General features: G+C 35.2%; 1 pseudogene; it reads right to left on the bottom strand.

Moving 5' to 3' along the window:
• Positions 1-2,390: 2,390 nt before the first annotated feature.
• On the bottom strand, positions 2,391-3,320 carry LOC140693356 (olfactory receptor 5M3-like; annotated as a pseudogene).
• Positions 3,321-11,461: the final 8,141 nt, after the last annotated feature.

The following is an 11,461-nucleotide window of genomic DNA, read 5'->3' as shown; positions in this document are numbered from 1 at the left end:
AGTGAAAGATGAAACAAGTATGAGTCCCTGAAACTAAAATTATGACTTAGCACACAACTGTGTGGCTCAGCTCTAAACCACCTGCAGAGGTTTTTTGCTCAGTTATCATCTCAAAGAAATCTACCTTTATTCCCATGACTAAATTAGAAGCACTCTTTTGCTCCTTTATATCATGATATTTTTTCCAGATTTCACCATAACATATCTAACATACTATATGACTTATTTATATATTATGCTAATTGTTTACATATGTCTCACACCCCTAGACTCATGAGATCAAGAATTTCTTTTTCTGTTTTGCTCATTGATAACAAATAACTAAAACAGTGCCTGGTACATAATAGGCACTCAGCTAATATTTGTTAGATGAATGAGTCATTAATTAATTAAAGAACAGAATAGAATGCTGGGGAATGAACTAAGAGAAATAGAAACAAGTTGATGTATAATATTACTGGCATTTAAAATTACCAGGGATAAGAAGATTATTTAAAAAACCAAGTGGCAATTAATATTTTATGAAAATTAGTATTAGTTTCTTGCTTCAGACCAAATGCAAAAAAGAAATCCTAAATCATTTAAATTAAGCATAAATATGCTAATATATGTATCCATTGCATGAGCTGTTATGTGAATGGTTATACAGTTTATTTATTTATTTAAAACATTTTATTTTTATATTTTATTTATTTGTTATTATATTTTAAATTGTTTTATTCTGGCAGTGAGGGGGTGGTAATTAAGTTTACTTACTTTTTTTAGAGGAGATACTGGGGATTGAACCCAGAACCTCATGCATGCTAAGCACATGCTCTACCACTTGAGCTATACCCTCCCCCATACAGTTTGTTTATAATTGTTAAAATAACACAGCTGGCCATAACAACCTTTAAAATCTCTTGGTTTTCAAGTGCACTAAGTTTTACAATCTGTGGTCAGGAGAGAGCTAAGTAGAGAAAGTAGTTCTGTTGTGGGTGAAGTAGGCCGTTTGGTGTTATACACTAAATGTAGTGGGCAGGGAAATAATGTAGTATGACACTGTATATAATACAACATAAAGTGTAATAAATGACATCATTATGTTGGTTAATTCATGTTACAACTAGTCTGATCCTTTGGAAAATCCTAAGTAGCAACTCCTGCAAAGTCCTAATCAGGTTGACTATTCTGAAACACATGCACCCACACAAACACACACACACACGTACAAACAGAAATATCCATACATGTACATGTGGATGGATGTGTAACAGGTATATATATATGTATATACACATATACAATGCATGCATGATTTTGCTTTATTTGTGAAAATCCTGCTTTATTTTTTAAATTTCTTGAGAAAATATTGTTAAATAAAAGAAAAGAAACAGGACTTCAATCTTGACAAGAAATGTTATAGATTTTGTGCATTTACAATCAAAATCAGCAATTTGTGCCTCAAATTGTTCTCATCTTTTAAGTAAAAGTAATTTGAAACAGAGGCAACAATATTGTTAAAAAAAAACCACAATTCAGGGCATCTGTTTTATTGATGATTTGTTAATTTTAAAAATAGATATAAAATGGATGACAAGTTAAAAATGCATGTGCTAGAATCAATGAGGTTTCAGCTGGTTTCTACTACCACCAAACCCCAAAACACTTCAATAATAAAGGAAAGAAAGAAAAAGTAAATATATATCTACACTTTCCCCAATAGGTTTATGGAAATACAATCCAAAACTAACCAATGAGATTGTGTTTCTACCTTCTGATAGTCATTATAAGGTAAGATACAAATAGGATTTAAATACATATGTTTACATATAAATGAGGTTTATTTAATTAATTAGCATACATTTGAAAAGGTAATCTCATATAGCATACAGTTAATTCATTAGCATTTCTTACATGGAGCTTATAACATATTCTGCAGAAATTATTCCACTGTCAGGGTTGTTGTCTACAATGACTACTAGTGAAATAGTAGTCAATTTCAGTATTTAAAAATAACAACATACATCCTGAACCACCACCTCATTTAGATGCAAGAAGGGACCATTACAATACTTCTAAAAACAGAATTGAAAGAGTGGACTTGTAAAATACTGAAAAGCCATAACAAATGCTTCCAGCTACAAAATGACCTGCTGACTCTGACACTGTGTGGGAAAGGATGCTGTTGTCAGCATGCTTTCATATCGTCATGTGTTATAGACCCAGGGAGTCCTGTTTACAATGTGCTGCTTTTATACTTACACCTTATTCCTTATTCAACTGTATAGTGTCTTTGTCTGTTCATTGAAAACAAAAATAACAATTTTTCCTCAACGTTATCCAAGAGAAATAGTTAATTCTAACCCTTCTACTGAACCATGGGTTTCGTCATATATTTTGTTTCTATTTTATTTCATTAAGTATGTCTTACTGATCGCTTTGCTCATGGCCTCCTTCATATCTTTGTTCCTGAGGCTGTAGATCATGGGATTCAACATGGGAATCACCATGGTATAAAACACAGCCACCATTTTCCCCTGCTCCATGGACTCTTCAGTTGGACTTCTGAGGTACATGAAGAAGAGAGTTCCATAAAATATGGTGACAGCTGTCAAATGAGATCCGCACATGGAGAAGGCTTTCTTTTTTCCTTCTGTTGAGTGCATTCTTAGGATGGCAATAAGGATAAATATGTAGGAGATGATAATGACTAGCAAAGAGTAAGAGAAGTTGAGACCCGCCATTGTGCGCATGGTGTATTCTTTAATGAAGGTTCCTGCGCAGGCCATCTTGATGAGGGCTAGGTCTGCACAGTAGAAGTGGTTGATCTCAATGTTCCCACAGAAGTACAAGCCGTGGGTCCACAATGTGGAGATGAAACTAATAAAGAAGCCATATACATAAGGAAAAGAGATCAGTCAAATACAGACAATCCTTGACATTCTGCTGCCATAGAGCAGAGGGTTGCCAATTGCCATGTACCTGTCAAAGGCCATCACAGCGAGGATGACTTCTACATGGATGAAGGCAATGAAGAAGAAACACTGCACTGTACAACCAGGGTAGGAAATAGTTTTGGTCTCAGACACCAAATTTTCCAACCTTTTGGGAGTGACATTAGAGGAGAACCACACATCTGCAAAAGACAAGTGACTGAGGAAAAAATACATGGGGCTGTTGAGCTGGGGACTGACCCTGATGGGTACGATCACACCAACGTTCCCAACCAGGGTGACAATGTAGACCAGTAAGAAGACCACAAAGAACAGGAGCTGTAATTCAGGATGACTAGTTAGTCCCAAGAGAATAAATTCTGTCACATCAGTAAAATTGAGCATTTTCTTGAATCTGATCCAGGCAGAGATGCACTTTGTCTAATAAAATAAACAGAAATAAAAAATACATATCTCAAATATAGTCATTCTTCATTTGTATTTTATCTTACCAATCCATTCTCTTTCAATTCCTCTGCAAGTTTTCTTTTTATCTCTCCTCTCCTTTCCCCCATGTCTTTACTAAGCAGTATTTCTTTCCCTTATGCACATATATATACATAAGTTTTCTTTTACAGAGAAACTGGCAGAATAATATAAAATTATAGAATATAATGACACAACTTATTTCATCTAGTTTTACTTGTTTATAAAGAAAAAGTTTAGAGAAAGAATTTTTGTTCTTGCTCTCTCCTGGAAAGGGAAAGAATTTTTACTAATGGTCCCAACTTTTAGGAAGTGCATACTTTTTTATTCACTAGATTTATAGAGTTAGAAGGTCTATAAAATATGTAAGAAATTTATTCAAAGTCATAAGCAAAGAAATGCTGATCCATAATCAGATAGTTAAATGATACCTCCATTTCTTAACCTTGAAAGCTTGAGATGTTTTTTATTTTAAAAAATGACCTAATAACACTGTATAAAATGGTTTAAAATAAAACAACTATCTTTATTGGAAAAAAAGAAAAGAAAAAAACCTCTTAAAGCATTACATTGATTTGGTGATTTTTTTTCTAATTTGGAAAATCAACATAAGAAAATGAATCCTTGCCAGCCATTGTCCATGTTGCAAAGAAGCCTAAAAGAGATAAATTGAAGCATCACCTCCATTTTTTTTAAACTCTTCTCCTCCCTTGTGTCTTGAAGCATTAACACATTCTATTCCAGTCTCTTCCTTTTTTCTTAGAACTTTGAATAAATTAGGAAAAACAGAATACTAAATGAAGGACTGTGTTATTATTCTATAATTATTTACACTTCAATGAAAATTTTTAAATGTACCAGAAAGTGAAGGAAAATTTTTCAGGGTTTAGAGAAGAAGTTTCTTTTTTTTACTATTTGACTGTATCAGATTAAGATGGCTGATCTGTCTGGATTCTGGTTCCTTCTAGCACATTCTTATATGCTAGTTTAAATATTTTGAGTTCATTTACCAGCAGTAAGATTTTACTTATGGTCCATTTATTTATGAGCCATGGGAGTGCACAGCTGATGGTTCTTCATGAAAATATCCTGTATTTGCCATCAAAGTACAAATTAGAAAAACATCATCATCACTTTAATATTTATTTATTCATCCATTCATTCATGTAGTTAACAATTTCCAGAAAAATCACTGGTTCTTCCTTTATCTATAATAAGCTGTTATGATCAACCTGTTTCTTGCCTATTTCTCTTCCTACCCATTATTAGTTGAGATCTGTCCTTCCTTTTTCATCCCCTAGAATTTGTCTCTATCTTAGCTTCCTTGTTATATCTGTGCCTCCCACTACTCAACTCTTGGTTGAAATTTACATGATAGATATCAGATGGTGATTGGAAAAATGAGATGATTTTCATCCTCCCCTGGAATGTTGATAGTGACTAAAGTAAAGTAAAAAGACCTACACTCTAGGTTGCCTCTGCCAAAATGTCAAATACAAAGAGGTGTTACCTCATCTAACCATAAACTGATAAGGGAAATAGAGAATGCTGTCAAATCTATTCAAATATCCTTTTTGTGCTGCAGGGAGGTCTGCATGATTCTTTTTGCCTCTTCTTCCAAATAATTAACCATTTCCCACATATTTAGGTAAGAAATCTGTTTATATTCCCAGCCTCCTCTATACACTCTATACAGGCATTCTAAAGAAACAATTTCTACAACGTTATTGATTTAATTGATGATTAATAAACCTTATATATGTAATGAGAATTTTTTAAACTGTTTTTTCACTTTATAGCAAATGTCATCAAGAAACATAAGCAAAAGGAAAACGGTATCAGGCTTTAAGCACTTAGTGAGAAGCGTATCAGTGCGTAAGTCAAGCTACATGAGCCAAGACTTCAGCTCCAAGGAGGCCTTCAATTTTAGTAGCCACTGAATGACAAATCTGCACAGGGGAGCAGAATGAGATTCAAACAGTTGGCCCTGTAATGAAATCCATCTATGTCTGCTACCAGTTCAGTCTGTGGTGGGAGAATGTGACATAAACAGCTGCCACCCAATTTAGCCAGAAATTTCCCGGTCTAGGAATGTTAAGTTTTGACTGAGAGAAACACCTCAGTCCTGGGCAAACCAAGATAATTGGCCATCCTAAGAAATGCTGGGCCCATGATTTACAACTGCCCGAGTCTTACAGGCTTCCCCAGGGAGCAAGTTGTAACAGGGCAGAGAATGCTAGAAGATCACATGCAAGGAAAAGATGTTTCCTCAGGTTACCCCCATGTGAAACCCCAACCACTAGTCTGTAGAAGGTAGAATGAGGAAAAGATGGTCTGGATTCTAAGGAGCACAGGATCATTTATGAATGTTTTGAGGCCCAGTGTTCTTCTTTATCAAGAACTGTATTTGAACACATGTTACTTGTATCTTATATGTGTTAGTACTATATAAAAGTTTAATTTCATGACTTTATGTTTGTATATGAGGAAGAGAGATAAGCAGAGACAGAAAGACAAAGAGGGAGAGACTGAGACCAGCACTTGCACTGAAGAGAAAATGTCTTTAGCAGAGAAAACAGAAACACAAAGGTTTGATTGCCACATAGTGACCCTTTATAGGGAGAACTCTCATTGTTTGTTAGGTAGTATGGTGTACACTTTTGCCACTGAATGACTGCATTTCTTGGACAAGGGCATCAAACCAGAGCCCCCAACCACAGCTGACCACCACTGCCACAGTGAGGCCTTTCTAATTACACCTCCTAACAACCCTTCCAGAACATGCTCTTCCTATGGAGAATTACAAGGGCAACCTAGAGGGCTCACACTCCAGACTGACTTTATGAAAATACACAGACTCTACCTGTGCATGAACCTACTTGTGCATGAAGAAAAAATGTTCTTGGGAACATCTCATCTGGTGTCAGCACTGCATGATTCAGAAGGCTTTGTAAGAGCTGGATTTCCCACTGTGGAGCTTTCTCACTGGAGAATATGGACAGAAAGCTGCAGAGATAATTAAAATGCTACAGATGGCATCACCTGTAATGGAAAATGAAACTCAAGAGCAAAATAACTCTCAGCAGAATTAGAGTTTTTGAAATTAGTTAATTAATTAAAGGGCTAAATGGATTTGAGGTTTTGCTTTTTGTCCTCATTTTTTTTACAGTGTTTTCTCTGTATCCTGGTGACTGTGCTGCATTTGTGGGTGGGAGTGGTTCTTAGTTTCCCATGTGATAATAAACATGCCGATATTGCATCAGCCACAACATGTATTTCAAATAATCTGTACTTAGCACAATTCTTTCTATTAATGAAGAACATTTCTCCCATTTTTCAGTAAGAAAGGATTGTAAGCAATGAGAGAATAAAAAAGGATGTCATATACACATGTAATGAGCCTCAGACGAGCTTCTCCTTGTCTGAAAGAATTAATGTACTTCTCTAAAACCCAACTTAATTCTTGCATTAGAGGTGACCATTTTTTATTGCTGTCATTTATATTTTGCTCCATTTTTTAACACTGTAAAAAATTCCCCATACCACCCTGAATGCATCCAATCTTGTCTTAATAAATTATTTTAATTGATAGAAGATGATCTACAATAGCTATCCTTCTCATGTCTATAGTTTCTACCCATTTTGGAGAGAAAATAAATTAATGTACTTGAGGAACATAATTTTAATTTTTACTGACATATAATTGCAAATTCCATGGGTATAATTTTTAACTCACAATCTCTATATTGTAAGCTGTGCAACTTTATTCCTCTAATGAGCTTAATTCATATTTTAAGGCTCCATTTTCCAAAGTGAAAGAAAGTTACCTTGACTAATCCCTACTTTGCTTTCCACAGGATTGTTCCTGTATTCTAGAGGGTACGTCTACCCCCAAAGCATTGGAAAACACAGCATTCTTAACCTTGGTGTCATTGTCTTTAGACAGTAACATGCATTTATTTGTTTATTTTTTTATTTATCTATTTACTATGTGCCTGAAATCCAGAGAAAAATAATAATAGTACCTGCTCTCATGGACCTCATACTATAGTTTTATACCGCCATTCTTACTGGATGCTTTCTCCATATTAGGAACTCTGAAACATATTAATTTTTTTAATTTTATGTGCTTTTTGTTTCTTTGAGAAACAGGAAACACTTTGGAACTACCACACTCTGCTGGAGCACAGAAGCCCTTGGGAGACTGAGACCCTCCCTCTCCAGCCAGACACATGTGACAATCATTGTTTGGGAGATTTGTTGCTTGTGGTTCAGTGAGAAGAAAAGAACACAGGCCACCCTTGTACTTGAATTCTAAAAATCTAATGGAATAAGTGTGATGTCTCCCCTCTATTCCCAAATCAAACACAAAGAAATTGGATTAAGGTCATAGATGTCTCTGTTTCTCAGGCAAACATAGCCTGAAAACTTTGAGCTTACTTTTTGTCTCTCCCCTTTCTCCAAAGATAAGATACTATTATAGATGTGAAAAACTCAGCTTTCACATTTATTATATATTTCTGAGTCCCCTTTTCCCTGCCTCCTAATTGTATAATATATAATTACATAATATTAGCTAACACTAACTGAATAAGCTTTTTAACAATAATAACTGAGAAGCAAGACCATTTGGACCACCTATCAGTCAACACATTTTTAATAAATGCTCACAAGCCCTGAAGACCACATTCCATTTCCTCATGATCATAACAATCACAGTATTGATAAATTGAGTTTCTATTGGCAAAATTGTTTTTAAACAAAAGACTCACTTATTGAACTAATGCTTAGATTTTACTAACATTAACTTAATAAGACAGTGATAATCATTATACATGAACTGCTGCTTAGTGCGTTCTTGCATCTTTTATGAAACAGGTCGAGTTGTGAGAGGAAACACCACAGAGTTGCCAGTACTTTGACTACTGGACACATTCCTCCACTGGGCACTCCTTCTCTCACCCCATAGTAATTCAGCCTGTGACCCCAAAAACATATGTTTCTGGTTCTAATATTTGAGGTTTATCAGAGCAGCCAAGTAACCTGATTCTAACTTTTTCTTGTTTCTTGGGTTTCTGTAGGGCAGAGGATTGCAGATGGCCACATAGCAGTTGTACACCATGATGGCCAGCATGCAGTGCTCTGTAAGGACCACAGCCATGACAATACAGCACTGCACTAGACAGCCTGCACATGAGAGAGTCTTCCTCTCTGATAAGAAATTCTCTGACATTTTGGAGTGACATTTGTAGAGAAACACAGATCTAGAACAGACAAACTTGAGAGGAAGAAGTACATGGGCATGTGAAATCGTAGATCAGTTCTGATTAAGAAAATCATGGCCAGGTTTCCTTTCAAATGACTATGTAAACTGCAAGGAACAAGACAAAGAAAGCAACTCACAATGGCTTGACAGACCCAAGAGAATAAATTCTGTCACTTCACTGTGGTTTCTTCTGAACATGTCTTTGTCATACATGAGGCATTGGTTGATTATCTAAGGAGAGATATAAAAGATTTTTTAAATTGCTGAAACTGGTTAAAAATTGTGCCATGCTGGAAGTGAGGGGTATAGCTCAGTGGTAGACCTTATACTGGGTTCAACCCCCAGTACCTCCTTTAAAGGGGAAAAAAATTGTACCAGGATAAATATTGTAAAAATATGCAAAAGATTTTAGTTATGGTATCTCAGTAGTGTTTCCATAAAAGTAGTGTTTCCATCAATACATATGTTATACAGCAAGTCTAAAAGCTTTTCAATAAATGATCTGCATTCAGGTTGTGTTTGAAATTACACTGTACCAGTAAGCTGGGGACTGAGGACAAAATTAAAAATTTAAGTATCTCAATACTTAGGGAAATTTTTTTTAAAAATCTAGATAAGTTATATGTCAAAGAATTATCATAATCTAAATTTGGAAATGCTTGGAATTCTGTCTACATGCTTTCATATATACATATAGATACATAGGTTAGAAAAGACATTGATGATAACACAGGTAAAGTTCATTCTGAGCACTGACAAATGGAATCCCACAAAGACAAAGTGAGTTTTTCATCAAACCTTCATCTCATATTTCCTAGTTCAGTCATCTACTGATGCATTATGTCTTCCACCAAGTCCAGTTCATTTTCTGGAACCCAACAAGGGATTGTATTTGTTATTGTGGTTGACGGTGATGACAGTGGTGTTGGCAATGTGTTGGTGGTCATGGTGAAAAAGAGTTCAAAACTGAGAGAAGATAGAGGTATCTATGTATATATTAGATAACAAACTATTTTTTGTTTGCTTTTTGTTTTTAAAAATTTTTATTTGTTTATATATATTTTGGGGATGGGGAGGTAATTTTGTTTGTTTGTTTGTTTGTTTTAATGGAAGTATTGGGAACTGAACCCAGGACCCCGTGCATGCTAAGCACCTGCTCTACCACTGAGCTATTACCTTCCCCCAGATAACCAACTATTAAGACAAGAATAATGAACATATTAAAAGTGGGAACACACTGAAAGTGTTGCTCTAAGGTCAGAGAAATTACTCATCTGAGAATTAAAAGTTGTCAGCAAAAATATACTTAACAGAGAGTTCAATGCTTTTTAATCTTTAGAATACAAATATGAAAATTTCATCCTCCCTGTAGAGGAGTTTGCACTTTGAAAGGATGCCTGTGGTATGTAAATAAATAGTAATAGCTGTAGATGATTAATTTCCAGAAGAAAAACACATGGAATGTGACAGGTAGGAGAGATTGGTAACTCCCCATGACAATAACAGTGCCTGATAGAAAATAATCAACAAGTATACGTAAATACATGAATGACTAGCTAGCATACTCTAATAATTAAATAACTTATCCCATTCCTGAGGGATATGCCTTTGACGTAATCACCAGCCAAGTCCCCAGCATCTAGCACCGCCACACTGGAGGTTAGGTTGTAGCATGTGAATGTTGGCGGGACACAAATATTCAGTCTACAGTGTGATTTCCACTCAAGCTGCTGAAGGTAGTGAGCACAGCAGTAGCTCTTCTATTACCACTGCTGCATAGTATCCATTGTATGACTGTACTTAATTTATATATTCTTCTTATTTTTGAGAACTATTTAGAACGCACCCAGCTGCAGCTATTACAAAATATATTTTTGCACATATCTCTGTATGTCCACATTCATGCATTTATGCCTGGTAGAACTCTGGGTAGAGTTGCTGGTTTGCAGGATATGCATATATTGTGCTTAAGCTGATACTGAGTTTTACAAACTGAGAAAAGTTTTACTAACTGGTTCTATCAATTATTTTCCGACCAGCACTATGTAAGTAGTCCTGTTGCTCCACAGTCACTCCAGTACTTAATATTGGAGGGGTTTTTTTTAATCTTTTTTTTTTCCCTATGCTGGGTGGTATGTGTAGGTACAGATATCTTGTAGTTTTAATTTGCATTTTCCTGATCATGAGTGAAGTTGAGCACATTGTGACTTGTGACTTGGTTCTTTAAATGTGTTTTGTTGACAACTGTTCATAATTTGCTGTGCTTTTTGTCCTGCACTCTTATAGACTGATTCAGTAGAATTATAACATATTACCATAAATTAGAGCTAGATCACATCATAATTTCCAGCTCTACCTGTTACTTCCTGTATTATCTGTGGCAAGTCATTTAATGACTCTGTTTCAGGTTTTCTGAGTTTAATATTGAGACAATAACATCACATGTCTCAGTTGTTCTGATGACTATTGACAAAACATCTGTAAATATCTGGGAAAAAGTCTGTAAAGAGCTTTGAATATCATTCTGCACATAGTCAACACTATAAATGTGTTATCTATTGACCATCTTTCTCCCAAATTATGGCTAGATAGATTCCATGTTTAATCTTTCATTAATAAAATTTGGTAGGTTAACACCCACACTAACCTTAATAAACCTAAAAATACCCAATGTTTTTACTATCTTAAAAATACAAAGATCAAAGGAAAAAAAAACTTAGCTACCATCACTTCCTCCTTCTTGATAATCTACTGTTTTCCAGGAAGTCAGTTATATCTTTTTGAACCCACAAAT

Source organism: Vicugna pacos, unplaced genomic scaffold (assembly GCF_048564905.1).
Source record: "Vicugna pacos unplaced genomic scaffold, VicPac4 scaffold_19, whole genome shotgun sequence".
In the NCBI taxonomy this organism is placed as follows: Eukaryota; Metazoa; Chordata; class Mammalia; order Artiodactyla; family Camelidae; genus Vicugna; species Vicugna pacos.
The sequence above is the reverse complement of the archived record's forward strand: the minus strand, read 5'-3'. Positions and strand labels throughout refer to the sequence as shown.